This window comes from Aedes albopictus, chromosome 3 (genome assembly GCF_035046485.1).
Source record: "Aedes albopictus strain Foshan chromosome 3, AalbF5, whole genome shotgun sequence".
Classification (NCBI taxonomy): domain Eukaryota; kingdom Metazoa; phylum Arthropoda; class Insecta; order Diptera; family Culicidae; genus Aedes; species Aedes albopictus.
Genome location: NC_085138.1, coordinates 388,812,820 through 388,829,436, shown reverse-complemented (window position 1 = coordinate 388,829,436; position 16,617 = coordinate 388,812,820). Strand labels below are relative to the sequence as shown.

The 16,617-nt window shown below is 40.1% G+C and overlaps 1 protein-coding gene across 2 annotated transcripts in view; it reads right to left on the bottom strand.

The window, feature by feature from the left end:
- LOC109399664 (lipase maturation factor 2) overlaps positions 1-13,636 on the bottom strand; it is a 66,528-nt gene extending 52,892 nt beyond the window's left edge. The window contains exons 1-2 of one of the 2 annotated variants that reach the window (XR_002132195.3): positions 13,452-13,636; positions 12,368-12,652 (exon numbers count right to left, since the gene is read on the bottom strand). The gene's annotated coding sequence lies outside the window, so the exon portion shown is untranslated. Of the gene's footprint in view, positions 1-12,367; positions 12,653-13,451 lie in introns of those variants that run through there. The other variant, XM_029875385.2, reaches the window with a different exon arrangement.
- Positions 13,637-16,617: the final 2,981 nt, after the last annotated feature.

Genomic DNA, 16,617 nt, shown 5'->3' with positions numbered 1-16,617 from the left:
TCTGAGGTTCAAGAAATCGAATGTGATGAAGTTTTCATAAAGATTTAAATCCCAGTGAAAGTACACCCCTAATCAATGCAAACAATATGATTTCTGAGGAAAACAAAAAGGTGGTACTGATATTTATCTATGCATCGGAACTCTAGCCCCATCCATGTCTTGCTTCTAGTTTAGTCCCAGGACAACGAAGAAAACCCCGGGGCTTTAGGATAGTTGCAAAATTCTGCCAAATCAAAGCATGTGTTTGGCAATAAGAATTCACGTGAGTCCTTGAATTACCAGAACTTTACAGTCCTTAATAGGTTACTTGATAGGTATTTCTCGGCTCTGGCAGTCTGAGTGGGTAGCAAAAGGCTGTTTTGCTCCTACACCCGACGTTTCGGTTATATGTATTTAACCTTCTTCAGGGAATAGGAGTTAGATTTTTTGTTAAGTGGTGTGAATCTCTACATTTGTTTGTCCTGTAAATATCATGGCGGCCACTTTTGCTATGGTGCATAGGTGTCAAGTAGTTTGAGCGGCACTGTAGTTTGCTGGTGCTTTTATAGCAGCAGTTTTTTTTGAAAGCTCGTTTTAGTTGCTTTTGAAGCTAATCGAGCTACCAGTGTTTTATCGACACCCTCGATCTTGGATCGGGAACTTATACTACAGCAAACTACAGTGCCGCTCAAGCTACTTGACACCGATGCACCATAGCAAAAGTGGCCGCCATGATATCTAGAGCTTCACACCACTTAACAAAAAAGCTAACTCCTATTCCCTGAAGGAGGTTAAAGAGATATAACCGAATCGTCGGATGCAGGAGCAAAACAGCCACTCAGACTGCCAGAGCCGAGAAATTCATAACAAGTGTAGAATCCACAGTCGTAAAACCACACCTTAATAGGTTGGTACGCAATTAGATACGTAAAGCATGTTTGTTCCCCTAATATCAAGTATAATCTCGGGTAGGCAAAGTCCGAGTCTTTAACTATCATCAAGGCAGAATAAATGCTGAATTAAAAACTGTCACCAGTAACAAGGACTTTGTACCATGAAACCCTATTACCAAAACACATAAAAACAGCATCAACAAAACCAGATCAGTATCGATTAGCAAACGCCAAAGGCGAGGAAACACAGAATACACTGTGTAAATTGCATAATGCGAAAGCATATAGGTTAAAAATTTAACTAATCAATGACATCTTCACAATCCCGCCCTTATTCAGCCTCAAGTTTGAGACTAAAGAAGGACAGCGGATTGTCTCGGAGAAACACAAGGTCCACCGCCCCAAGTAACACAGAAAACATCTTTGAAAATTTCAGTTTCAAAAGATGGTTTATAAAAGCCTTCGGGGCCCGTGGCGTAGTTGGTCACACGTTCGCTCCATATGCGGATGGTCATGGGTTTGATTCCCAGCCCCGGCACTTGCAATTTTTCGTCAGTTACTTTTCCCCCGAGAGCAACTGACACTGACCCTCTTCTGAGCCCCATGGCTCAAACGGACCCGGATACCTGGACATCGGCGAACTGCTACTCATAATGGACCCCCAATCGGACTGGAAAGGAACAACGGCCATCCATCATCATCCTTGTGCTCATCATTCTACTAGGTATAAAGTAGAAAAAGTGAAAGCAGCAGAAAGGCAACCAGTTCGATAAAGTACAATAGAGCGCTGTATATAATGTAAGTGCAGCTGTCAATTGAAATTGCTCACGTAGTGCCCCAGTGGACAATAGAGCTGTAAATTAGGTTAAGTGATTAAGAATAAAAAAAAAAAAGCCTTATAAGCGTATCAGACAACATATTATGTAATAATTGAGTTATATTTGTGTTGGCTGATAAACACAATTCAACAGAGTGCAATCGGCTTTATCATATTTGAAATGCAATGATTCTACAAATATAAAACATTTATAGAGCATCCACAACTAATAACCATCTCGTCAAAACGACATCCAATGTTTACCTTTTTGCTTTATTATATTTTGTGATTATCATGGCATCTTTGCGGCAAATGATTTGTGGTTTTCTTCTGCGATGTCTACCACAATGGTTCCCTCAAAATGTCATCACTAAAGCTAACCAACGCTCACTACCAACTAATCACGGGTAGGATCGAGCTCCGGTAGAATTAAAACGAGACTGTTCGCATGATTCTAAGCTGAGCGCCCAGAAAATATCTGCTGAGACCTATTGCAAGCAGTGGTCTAGCAGTCGAGTCAGACGGTTTCACTCGCCAATTTCCCGGTATGGCGTTTACCGAGCAGCCTCCGTTTTTCATTTTAACGTCCAGTCCAAAACAGAGTAAACACTTCCCGGCAAGGATCTGGTGCGCTTATTCCGAACTCTGATAAAATTAAACAGACGATTTACGCTGTGTGCTCAGAATCCCGCGAGAACTGCAAAACAATGACAAACCTCTGCCTATTATTTGTGTTTACTATTGAGAGTATTTGACATTTTGACAGACGTAAACAAGGCAAGCAACAAGTTGTAATTCAGTTATTTTGGCGCTTGGATAACTATCATAAAACTAAATTATGAGTAACAAATGAGTTTGTTGAATAAACGTTATCTAGATGTATTCAAAACGTTAAAATAAGTTGTTATAAAATATGTTGTATCTGTTGCTCGATAAATGTAATTAAATGGTGATTTCAACAGTCTGCTGAATCTATTAAAAGGTCACAAAAATGTATCCTATTTTTCATTAGAAAAAATAATGTTTACAGTTCCGAAGAAAAATATTAGTACACAAATAATTAATTAAAAGCATTCCCATATACTTTGTTTTCTTATTACAATACAAAAACTAGCAGTTGTGATTAGTTAACAATTCCATTGATTTGATTGCGCAATAATCAGACAATAATTAATCATGCACGCAGTTATGGTATTTATTGAAATTGTTAATGGTTCAATATTTTTGTGCGGCACTCTGGGCTTCATGGATTGTCTACCATATTGCTTTTTTGTGTAAATATATGAAACAAATCTCACAAAACTGCATTACTTGACTGGTTTATGCTACATTTTTAGCTTATTTCAGAGGCGCATAAGTTATGGATGAGTAAAAGTGGATGTTTCACGATAAATCATGAAGCGCAGATCAAACAGCATAGCACCCCACTGAGCAAAATCCATTATAAAGTTTGTTATTCGAATATATAAAAATAATGGACTTCATCATTAGAAGCAATTCTTATGCTGATGAAGCTTGCTGTATCTAGTAAAATAAATATTTTTGTTGACGCTTTTCTTCTTGTCAGTATAAACAGTGTTTAGTCGAGTATCTGAAGAGCTTGTTATATAAATGAATTTTCCAAGCTATTTAACGTCCAAAAATCTTCTTCATAAAAATTGAGATAGTCATGTACCATAAATGTTTTATGCAGGTTATATTACCAGAACAAAGCTTAACTTCAACCAATGAGTGTGATTGCAGTATATTCATATTCTGCATGATCTTATAATTGATAAACAACTTGATTACAACTAATACATTTTCAAGAGAAGGTGGGAGCGTACCATTTTAGTTCAAAATGTGTATTGGAATACATCTTATATAACCTACAAGATGTTTTATAAGCCGCCATTTTTTGCGCTGTTTTGATTATATAAGTGTTTGATATTAAGTTGATAATACACGAAAAAATCATGCGACTTTGTATGAATAGTGAATTTTAAACACATATACAACAAGTTGTGTTACTTGGGGCACAGTAAGGGCAAAATACTGTGAAGGGTGCCCTAGTATTCCACAGGCTTCGTTTGCGTTTAGAATTTTATTAGACACGCACTCATTCATTAGTTCCTAGGCACGGTAAGCATAAAGCCGAATAACACCATGAATAAGTGGTCACCTGGTTAGTGGAGTCAGGCCTGGAACAGGCTACACTGGAACCACTACCGACACCACACAGCCATCTAGGCTGACCGGGAAAAGAAGTTATTATTGATGATCAATTTCATACGGGCCTGGAAAGCCGACACTTCCGGTCCTTCTATAGTAGGTTTGTTCGTATTAGGAATTTCCATGAATTCCTTGAATATAGTCATTGTCAAAATGAGTGTAAGTTGATGATAGTAGAAGAACCGAAAGAGTATTACACTTTCAAGTTATATTGCCACCACTCACATATCAGTACCATTGCATTGGACTTTTCAGCATTTTTGAGTTAACGCTATGAATAGTCATCATTTTTAACGTACTTTTACAACCCATAATAAAAATTACAGATTTTTAAGTCAATGTGCAAAAAAGTACCAAATCTCGAGCGTCCCATATTGAAAGTACGCACATAACAGTTGCACCATTCGGCCAGGTGGCATTCGGCCAAACGACATTCGGCAAAACGGCATTCGGCCAAATGGCCGGACACCGGAGTTGTGTACCCTGTAACACAAAACTGAACAAATTTGTAGTAAACGCAATGTTTTCCACAGTTATATTTTGAGGTGCAATGCAATCTGGGAAAGTTTTGAGATGATCGAAACTTCAAATAATGACGATTTTTCAAAAGGATTGTTTTCTGAGGATAACCTTGAGTTTCAGTTGGGACCGCTTCAGGAGTTCCTTCTTGAATTTCTCCAGGGGTCCTTTAGTCAGTATTCAAACAATTGTTTGCTTAAGCCCCCCTCCCCCTTTCATTATAAAGTTTTTTTTTTGTAAGGAAATCATAAAAATTGTGAACGGGCCATAACGCTTGGCCATACTCCTCGATACGTTATTAGTGGACGCCGCCTTACGGATTCCTCTAATATTTTCTTCGGGGTTTCCTCCAGGGTATTTATTATTTATTATTGGCCGATTTCCGGTGCACAGTTTCTTCTACGTAAAGAAATTTTCTTCCATTGCCCACCAGCAAGAAAATTTTCTTCTCTACGAAGAAAAATCGCACCGGAATTCGCCTACAGAAGCTCCTTCTGATTCAATTCAGGAAATTCAACTGTAACATCTAATGTTTCTTCCGAAGCAGTTACTTCTGAAATTCACTCTTGTATTCATTCCGAGATTCGTTCAGGAATTCCTATCGGAATTCTTCCAGGTACTTCATGCAAATCCATCTCCTGGAGTCTTTTCCAGATTTTTTTTTTCTGGGATTCATTCTAAGAATATTCCAGAGGCTCCTTTTGAGTCAGCGATTCGTACAGAATTTCTTTTTTTATGCTTCCAGGAATTTATTGCTAGGTTCCTCCAGGAGCATATTCTGAGATCCTTCAAGAAGTTCCTGCTGGGAATCCTCCGGAATGTTTTTCTGAGATTCATTCAGAACATCCAGAAACTCCCTCTAGTATTCCTCCAGGACTTTCTTCCCGGATTCCGCTTTTAGTTCCTTCTAGGGAGATTACATCACAAGTTTTCTGGGATCACCCTAGAAATTTCACCTGGGATTTCCCAGAAGTTCCTTCCAGATTTCCTCCAGAGAAGTTCTCCCAGTGATTCCTCCAGAAGTTCCTGCCGAAATTCCTGGTACAGGCTTTTCCCAGTGACTCCGTCCTGGATTCTTACCTGAACTTCTCGAACTTCTCTTGGAAATCCATCCGGGATTGTTCCAAAAAATATTTTCGAGATTCATTTGAGAATTCTTTCCGGGATTCCTCTAGGAACTCCCATAGGGATTTCTTCGGGAACTTCTTCCAAGATTTGTTCAAAAACTCCTCCCGGAACTCCTCTGGGAACTTCTTCCGGGATTCCTCCTTGAGTTCCTTTTGGAATTCCTTCGGGAGGTCATTTTGGAATTCTCTGAGATGTTTTCAATTGAAAGACTCCAGGAATTTATTTCGGTAATTTTTGTTTTGTAATTCCCTATGGAATAACTCCAGGAGTACTGTATGGAACTTTTCCGTCCTTATTTAAATTCATACAGGAGTTCCGTGAGAAATTTTCCTAATGAAGTTCTTCAAGAACTCTTGCTAAACCCCAAAAGTTCTTTCTGTGAATACATTTCTTCAGGGAATTTTTCTTAGAATCCTAGAAGAAAAAAAACTCGAGGAGTCGTAGAAGAAACTCCGAGAGGAACCTTGGAAAAAACTTCTAGAGGAATCTCAGAATAAATTCTTGAAAGTATTTCGAACAAAAAAAACCTTGAAGGAGTCTCTTGAAGAATCCCTGATAGCGTTCCTGGAGTAATTTCAGAAAGAGCTCCTGGAGGAATCTCACCAGAGACCTTCAGGAATTTTAAGGAAAAAACTTTAGGAAGAATCCTAGAGGGAACTTCTGAAGCAATCTTGAACACCACTTGTAAAATCTCAGAAGAATCACTCTGATGAAATCCAGAAGTATCCCTTAGAGAAAACCCAAGAAGAATGAAGAAATGTCCGAAAGAATTCTTGGTAGAATATCAAAAGGAATTCCTGGACAAGTCCCTGAAGAAATTTATATCTTAAACACAGACAAACAAACGTAACACCAAGAACAATTTTCATGAAAATCCATCGCCCAGTTCACACTACCATCACCTGGTGGAAAAGTTTTACGAAACACTGCGTTGTGCAATATCGTCAACAGAAAGTGCTAGTGTGAAACGTCAAACGCAACAAAAACGATGCGCTCGCCTCTGGTTCTGGAAGTCACAACTTTGAAGATTTTAAATGATCGTTAAAAGCGTGGTCGATGGAAATTTTGTCAGTGTTACGTCTTAATTTTAATCCTTGAAGATTCTCATGAGAATCTCCTTGAGGAATCCAAAAAGAACCGTCTGAAGGAATCTCAGGAAGAATACCCGGGGAATTATAGGAATCTCGGATGGAGCTCCAGGAAGAAGTTCACTATCAAGTCACAAATCAGTACACTTGTCAACGCGCGCGATCCCATATTTTGAATTCAATCTGTAGCAGGAAACTAGGAAACTTGTAGGCCCGACTTCCGCTGATGATGCGCCTTCGCATTGCACGACTCACGTTGTTGTCAGCCGTCAGTAAGAATCCGAGGTATTCGAATTCCTCGAAGGTATCCCCGTCTATCGTAACATTACTATCCAGATGGATCCGGTCGTGTTCGGTTCCGCCTACCAGCATGTAGGGTAGGTAATCAAAATTTGAACCAAATTGCGGCTTTCTGAAGCAGTGCAAATTTTAAGTGATTTTTTCTCCCACATGGAAATAATTTACTACGGCAAAATCGTATGTACATGAAAGCCACGGGTATAAGCTTTCTGTTAAATGGTAAATAGTTTGTATTTGCATCGAATTTCATTGGAATATTTGATTTTTCATCAACAATGATTTTAATCTTAATTTGAACCATCGTAATCATAATTTGAACCAATTTTAATCTTAATTTGAACTACTGGCGGCAGCAGCTCGAGCAACTCACAAAACAGCCAATTCCATGCTAAACAATGGAAAATCACATGAATCTGCTAATTCTCATACCTATTTTTCATTAGGCAGTGGAATCTCAACTCAGAATGTTCGAAATTCTTTAGGAATTTGGAAACTAAATTTGGATTTTTTCATTCCCCAAGAGTAAACAAAGCCACCACTAGCGCAATCTACAGGCCAACACTAGAAGCTCACCCCCGTTTACTAGTTCAAATTTAGATTACAAATGATTCAACTTAAGATAACATTCTCCAAGTAAGAATCACTTAAATTTGATAATTTTATGACAAATAATGCGGAATTTTATTCGGTTGGTCGATTCTACGATAAATAAGCTTTCATTTGACGTGTTCACATATTGCATGTGATAAAATGCATGAGCTGTACGAGTGCACCGAAAATGTGCTTTCTCTTGGGGGAAATGGGTGAAATGACAGTGATTTTTCAATTGCCTGTTTTCCATGACAAAAACGCTTTTTTCAATGCTTTTAAAGTCCATGTTATCAGGTTATATTACGGAAATCTGTGTAAGATCTTTTTCGGGACAATATTTGCCTGAAAAGTACGTCGTTTTAATGAATTTTGAAATGGTTCAAATTTAGATTACAATTTGACTAGTTCAAAGTTTGATTTCTTACCCTACTTTGTTTTTGAGGCATTCACCAGTCCGACATATTAACATATCTGCTTCGCGTTTCAGGCGAGTGTACAGCTCTGCCACCGTTTTAAATGTTCTGACGATAATATCCATGTCGTTCGCAAAGCACACAAATTCACCGGATTTTGTGAAAATCGTTCCCCGGCTGTTGAGCTCGGCTCGTCGCATCACACCTTCCAGAGCGATGTTAAAGAGTAGGCATGAGAGTCCATCACCTTGTCGCAGTCCCCGGCGAGATTCGAATGAACTCGATAGTTCACCCCAAACCCTTACGCAGTTTTGCACACCGTCCATCGTTGTTTTAATCAGTCTAGTCAGCTTCCTAGGAAAGCCGTTTTCGTCCATGATTTTCCATAGCTCTGCGCGGTCGATACTGTCGTATGCCGCCTTGAAGTCGATGAATAGGTGATGCGTTGGGACCTGGTATTCACGGCATTTCTGGAGGATTTGCCGTACGGTGAAGATCTGGTCCGTTGTCGACCGGCCGTCGATGAAGCCGGCTTGATAACGTCTCACGAACTCATTCGTTTAAGGTGACAAAAGTTCAGCCTATTGGACGCAGTGGCTTAATTTCCCTGAAGTTCTAACATTCCAATAATGGTCGTCTTTCTTGTGAATGGGGCAGATTACCCCTTCCTTGCACTCCTCCGGTAGCTGTTCGGCCAAATGAAAACTTTGAATCCGGGGTGAAGTTGATCAACCAATGACATAACATCTTAAGATTAAAAAATTATTGAACAAACTAAATTTGATGATGCTGAATTTGAATAAGTTTTCAAAATTGTTATAACTAGTGTATTTTTATGGTAAAAATAAAATAAAATTAAGTTAGTTACAGAATGACCCACATTAAACGCCTAAATGTAGGCAATTTCCAATTGGCCTACGCCTCATCGATTTCGCCGCCTCCAAGAACATGGCCATTCGTAGCACCTTCTTCCAGCACAGCCTCCCGTATCGTTACACCTGGAGATCACCACAACAAACGGAATCGCAAATCGACCACGTTCTGATTGATGGACGGCACTTCTCCGACATTATCGACGTCAGGACCTATCGTGGCGCTAATATCGACTCCGATCACTACCTGGTGATGGTTAAACTGCGCCCAAAACTCTCCGTTATTAACAACGTACATTACCGGCGGCCGCCCCGGTACGATCTAGAGCGACTGAAGCAACCGGATGTCGCCACCGCATACGCGCAGAATCTCGAGGCAGCGTTGCCGGACGAGGGTGTGCTCGATGTGGCCCCTCTAGAGGACTGCTGGAGTACAGTGAAAGCAGCCATCAACAACGCAGCCGAGAGCACTATCGGGTACGTAGAACGGAGTCGACGAAACGATTGGTTCGACGAGGAGTGCAGAGCGGTTCTGGAGGAGAAGGATGCAGCGCGGGCGGTAACGCTGCAGCATGGAACCCGACAGAATGTGGAGCGATACAGACAGAAGCGGAAGCAGCAGACCCGTCTCTTCCGGGAGAAAAAGCGCCGCCTGGAAGAAGCGGAGTGCGAGGAAATGGAACTGCTGTGCCGTTCACAGGAAACACGCAAGTTCTACCAGAAGCTCAACGCATCCCGCAAAGGCTACGTGCCGCAAGCCGAAATATGCAGGGATAAGGAAGGGAGCCTCCTGACGGACAAACGTGAGGTGATCGAAAGGTGGAAGCAGCACTTCGACGAGCACCTGAATGGCGAAGAGAATGTAGGCACGGAGGACCAAGGCAGCGGAGGAAATGACTATGTTGGTGCAGCAGAGGACGGGAACGAACCAACTCCCACGCTGAGGGAAGTTAAGGATGCCATCCACCAGCCCAAAAACAACAAAGCGGCTGGTAAGGACGGTATCGCAGCAGAACTCATCAAGATGGGCCCGGAAAAGTTGGCCACCTGTCTGCACCAGTTAGTAGTAAAGATCTGGGAAACCGAACAGCTACCGGAGGAGTGGAAGGAAGGGATAATCTGTCCCATCCACAAGAAAGGCGACAAGTTAATGTGTGAGAACTTTCGAGCGATCACCGTTTTGAATGCCGCCTACAAAGTGCTATCCCAGATCATCTTCCGTCGTCTTTCACCTAAAGTAAATGAGTTCGTGGGAAGTTACCAAGCCGGTTTCATCGACGGCCGGTCGACAACGGACCAGATCTTCACCGTACGGCAAATCCTCCAGAAATGCCGTGAATACCAGGTCCCAACGCATCACCTGTTCATCGACTTCAAAGCGGCATACGATAGTATCGACCGCACAGAGCTATGGAAAATTATGGACGAGAACAGCTTTCCCGGGAAGCTGACTAGACTGATAAGAGCAACGATGGACGGTGTGCAGAACAGCGTAAGGATTTCGGGTGAACTATCCAGTTCATTTGAATCTCGACGAGGACTACGACAAGGTGATGGACTTTCCTGCCTACTATTCAACATCGCCCTGGAAGGTGTTATGCGACGAGCCGGGCTAAACAGCCGGGGTACCATCTTCACGAAATCCAGCCAATTTGTCTGTTTTGCGGATGACATGGATATTATTGCCAGAACATTTGGAACGGTGGCAGAACAGTACACCCGCCTGAAACGTGAAGCAGCAAAGGTCGGACTGGTGGTGAATGCAGCTAAGACAAAGTACATGCTGGTAGGTGGGACTGAGCGAGACAGGACAAGCCTTGGCAGCAATGTTACGATAGACGGGAATACTTTCGAGGTGGTAGAGGAATTCGTCTACCTCGGTTCCTTTCTAACGGCTGACAATAACGTGAGCCGTGAAATACGAAGGCGCATCATCAGTGGAAGTCGTGCCTACTATGGGCTCCAGAAGAAACTGCGGTCAAAAAAGATTCACCCTCGCACCAAATGTACCATGTACAAGACGTTAATAAGACCGGTGGTTCTCTACGGACACGAGACATGGACGATGCTCGAGGAGGACCTGCAAGCACTCGGAGTTTTCGAGCGACGGGTGCTAAGGACGATCTTCGGCGGTGTGCAGGAGAACGGTGTGTGGCGGAGAAGGATGAACCACGAGCTCGCTGCACTTTACGGCGAACACAGTATCCAGAAAGTGGCCAAAGCTGGAAGGATACGGTGGGCAGGGCATGTTGCAAGGATGCCGGACAACAACCCTGCAAAGTTGGTGTTTGCTAACCATCCGGTTGGTACAAGAAGGCGTGGAGCGCAGAGAGCACGATGGGCGGACCAGGTGGAGCGTGATCTGGCGAGTGTTGGGCGTGACCGAGGATGGAGAGCTGCAGCTGCAAATCGAGTATTATGGCGGCAAATTGTTGATTCAGTATTATCATGAATTTGATGTGAACTAAATAAATGAAATGTAGGCGATTTCCTAAAAAATTGTGTGACTTTCGCAAAAATATGCTATTTCCAAATACAATTTATATGTAAACATCAATTTAAACTCAAAATTATATTCAATATGCCCACCATGAATGAATAAAGGTGTTTTGTGAGTCATTTGATATACAAGGCGTAGATGGGAGGTGAATTTTTCAAGATAGGCTTCTACCGAGTGTTATTACACACCCAAAAAAGTCAATAATTTTATATAAAATCTTACTCAATTAGCATAAAACCTTCTAAAATCCTTCAAATATATTCACACATTTGATTTACGTCAAAAGTTCTTCCACTGAAACAAAATTGCAGCATCCTCAGTGGTTTAAGGACGTGGATCCCATAATGATCAACTTCACCCCGCTGATCAACTACCCCTCATATTACGGTATTTGTTTTCCATTGATAGTAATATAATGCAACCCTGTTCAAAGCTTGAACGCGTTCCCAGTTGAAGATTACTGAAAAGATCATGAGAATAAATCAAATAAACATACAAAAAAGTACATAGAGAAAATAAAAACTATGAAGAGTTGCTTCTTGTATAAACAAACAAACATTGTATGGATTGCAACAAGCAAAAGGTGCCCACCCACTCTAGCGTTATGATATTTGTGAATGAGCCCCATGTATAATAGTGCTTGGTAGTTTTGTCGACGTAAATATAGCTTGTTTTGCTGTTTGCACGAGGCAACCAAAAACTACGCGCATCTCATTGTACTGCGAAAAGGCTCAACTCGATGCTTTTTATTTTTCTGATGATATTTTTAAACACAGAAATGTATGGTAAAAGCGTGATGAAATAAATCAACAGATTCAGATTTCTTTGCTAGAGGTTGTGGACTTCAAGTTTTGGAACACAAATCAGCGACTGAAATATCAATGTCAAATATATCTTCCCCTTTGAGGAAATAATAAACGCAAACACTGAATGGACAGATGTGATATATGACTAAGTAGACTAATGCAACGCTTTATATTCAAACCATTTATTGAAACCAATCATTCTATCTATCTCAAATCAACTCATTCTCTTACGCTAAATTTTTTCCCAGAATCTGGGAGTGACTCCGAAACGGGCTCCGTCAGCATTTTTCAACGCCGTTGCGCAGCTCGCCTCAAAAGCCGGGGGGTTGCAGAGGGGAACCATTTAGTAGAGCCGGCCATCACATCGGTACGCGTCCACGTCCCCATGATGTCGTCCAGCTCCGTAAAGATACCAACCACTGTAATTTCTATTAAATTTGTTGCCAAAAACCAGCGCTTAGAGCGCACGTTCAGGGCAACAAATCTGGTCGGTACGGTGGAGCATCAGGCCTTGCTTGGAGAGCTGCATGGTAATCTGAAATGAGATATGGATAGGGTAAAGATTAGATAAATGGCGATTGGCATGGAAAAAGATAAAACGAAATCCTGTTTAAATTGAAAAACTAGTAATTTTCTTCGCATTTCTTACATATTTTATAATGTCAAACAAAGTTCCATTATCAAAAAATTAAAACCAATTGCCATAAATATCTAGATTGTATTTGAATGTTTTCTTGAAAGTCAACAAATGCACGCTTGTACTGCAATTGCAAATTTCGCTCAATAAACACGTGTTCCAAAGATGATTATCTGTTTGAAGCTGCTGAATTGAAATGGAAAGTGTCCCAATAAAGTCGCATTAAAGATGACTTCAATTTGGCTTTATTGGAGCCCTTGTCCACGTTAATTCAACTTCAAATATACATTCAAAATAATGCTTGCCTTGGTGACACATATTACTGCTTGAACAGCGTGGTCACTTGGATAATTCAAATTTAAGATACTCAAAAAAATCAATCAATATTGTCTTAGTTCAATCATGTTGTAAACATAAACCAAATGAAAACAAATCGGTTAGAATGATAAAATTCTTCGTGAAAAAACATGTAAATTATTTTCTGAATTGCGTCACATTATTTCAAATGACTAAACCTGACGCCATTTTGAAATGTGAAAAAAAATCAAATTCGATCCATCTTGAACTTTAGGCACATTATCAAACACTCACTTTTATGCATCGAAACTGCAATTGAAATGCATACTATTATGTTAACAATCCTCAAAAAAAAACTTCAAACAAAACTAAGATATGCACTATTAATTTAATTACTTACCAGATAATCGATGCCAACCACAGAAGGCTTTCTTGATAGTCCGGGCGCTTGTCGCTGTCGCTGCTGATCACAACCGGTCGGTAGACGAATGAGAAATGAGAGAGCGAGCACTCCGGCCTGTTAGTTTTATATCGTTCTAGGCGAACGGTTTACCCACTGTTACACATACACGTAGGCATACCGGCAAATGTCTACACACTGAGAACAGAAGAGAGAAAACTTCATGGTGAAAATAAACGCACATAAATATCGGAAACCGTTAATAGGATTCTAGAGATTTTTTGTTGCATTTTTTTCACACTTGGGTGTTTTAACAATAAAATGGACAAAATCACATCACACAAGGTGAAATCATTTTAATTTGATATGTTAATTTCTAAATAGTGTCCTTTGAAATAGATTCATTCATCATATATCCGAAATTTATCAGATATTTTCATAACTGTAGTTTCCTTTACTTCCGTCATGCTTGTCATCTGATAAGCTAACGCAAAATTGTCATTTGGTAGAGAAAGCTCTCGATTAGTGGCTTAGGTTATGTTCCAGTTGACATGCTATGCTGAGAATAATGAGTCGCATTATTATCAGCGTCGTTAAAATTTACCAACGAAGATTTTTTTTATTTGTGGCCATATTCAAAACCCGAATGCTCACTGTTCCTTTGAAACGCATCTCGCTGATTTGCATCTTCACCAGCCGGTTTTTCGATGAAGTAGATAGAGGTACAATTCGCAGCATAAAGGATATTGATTGCAAACAGGATACGACAGGATTAACGAACAGGGTTTACCCCTTTTTGCTGACAGACTGTCTATACATATACAATACAAATAATTCGAAGATTAATCTATCCACTGCAAGCTTATTGTAGAGAGGTAATGGTATCACGTAATCACACTAAAACGAGATAAAAATTTGTTTATTTTATCTTTTTTCTATAGAATTGATTAGCGAATCCATTTTCGAATTTGCTGTCATAACGACAATATGACAAACAAGTGACTAAAAAATGCATATTTATTAAGTAAGATCGTAATCATAAAAACATTATCGACGAACACCATGAAGAATCTCTGATGAAATTCCTCAACCCTTAAAAGCCCTAGACGAACCACTTTTTTTCAATCGGCTACTACTCAAAGACCATACAATCAAAAAATTTAAAACCAATTTTAAACTTAATGCGGTAAGTTGGTTTTCCAATATCTGGGCATCCCCTCTGACCCCTCCCCCCTTTCTGGGTATTGCGAAATACTTTGCCGCGAGAGTATTTTTCAGCAATTTTATTGAATCTCACACATATTTTCGTTCTGAAATTTGTATTGAAAAATGTATTTGATCATAAAATGATCGCTCCGTGCTATGGGAATGCCGCCGCTACGGAACCAGTTCCGGACGCTCGGATTTACGGACATAATCTCCGGTGGAACCTGCTACATACTGAATACTGGGGTTCGCATTCATAATCCTTTTTTTTGTCGCTTCAAATATTGAATTTAGAGGTATGATGTCTTAGAAGAGTTTTTTCTATAAACTTAACTCTTTATTTTAGAATTTTCACCTTGATGATTAATCCACCTAAAAGTGCCATAGGAATTCACTTTTCTCAAAAATGAACATAGAGTATTGGTATCTTCTACAAAGTTGCAGAAAAAGGTATTATTAGGAAGTTTGCCGAACAAACTATAACCTTATTTGCTCAACTTTAAGAGTTATGTGTCATCGTTTGTGGACGACCCCTTGTAATACGTTTTAGGGGTCATGCACAAATTACGTCACGCCTTCAGGGGGATGGGGGAGTTACACAGAACGTGACAACCTATACAAAAAATAATGCGGTCCCATACAAAAAGTGTGACATAGGGGGGGGGGGGGTTGAAAAAGGTCGATTTTTGCGTGACATAATTTGTGTATCACCCCTTATGATATAACTTTTTCTATGAATTTTTAGGATTTTTGGAGTGTTCTACAAAGTTGTTAACAGTCAGACAGAACTTCTGGCAAAATCCATAGAGATCTTGTAGCGAAATTTTTTTGAACCAAAGTCTTGTGAACTTCTAAATAAATGTTATAGATGAATTCCTCTAAGATATTCTGGACATATTCATGCAGAACTTTCCCGACATGTACTTAGAGGTATTCTCGGTGAAATCAACAACGCTCTTGAACGGAAAACCTAATTTTAAGCATTCAAAGAAAACCATCCTGAGAATATGTTCAGAGGAATAGAAAACGTATAAAATTCACAATAAAATTCCAGTAAAATTTCTAGCTTAAATCCTGTAATACAACAGAACCACTGCACTACTGGAAGTAATCAAAGAGTCCGTCGTTTCTTTTATCTGAGATTACAAAAGTGAAATTCTTGGCCGAATCATTGGCACACATCTAAAAGAAAACATGTAGAACTTTTAAATTCAGAATTATTGAAATAACACATCTTTTTTTTGGCGGCAAGACATTTCTGTTGCTCAAAGAAAATGTCCAAATGAAGACAGATGGATTTATCATCGGAATTTAATGCTGCATCAGTGTTGACGTTTTCAGCCGACCTTATGCATGTATGCATACTGCCATGCTTAGACAGATGTACTCATTGAACGAGTAATTTTCAGGCAGCGATTGAAAACCGTTGTGCGTCTTTGACTCAATGTATGAGTTCGAGTAGATCAACGAGATCAACACTTATGTCGAATTCGTTTTTGAACCTGGGTTGGAACTGGATTGGCGGAAAATGTGTAAACAAGCAAACGTCAAACAAACTCAAACAAACTTTAGTACAAGCGAAACCGGAGTCGGGTTGAGGTTGAAACTGTGATCTCATCCAGTTCCAACCCAGGTTGGAACTGAATCAAAAACGAATTCGACATTAAAATGTACTGTCGCAGTCGTACTCAAAACCGAGTGATAAAACAAAGAATTCTTCGGAAGCTGCGGGAAATAATGCTGATGCAATGTGTACATTCATTTATGGGTGTGGAGTTTGCGCGTTAGGTAGAGTTTCTCTATAGAGACATATATGTCTCTCACAATTGAGCGATATGATGAAAAAGTAACATTGAGAGCTCAACGAAAAGTGAAACGGAGCGGAGTCAATAATAGGGGAATTGTGGGTAAAATTAACAGGGGGTAAAATGAACAGGGTGTTCTTTTACAGCAATTAGCG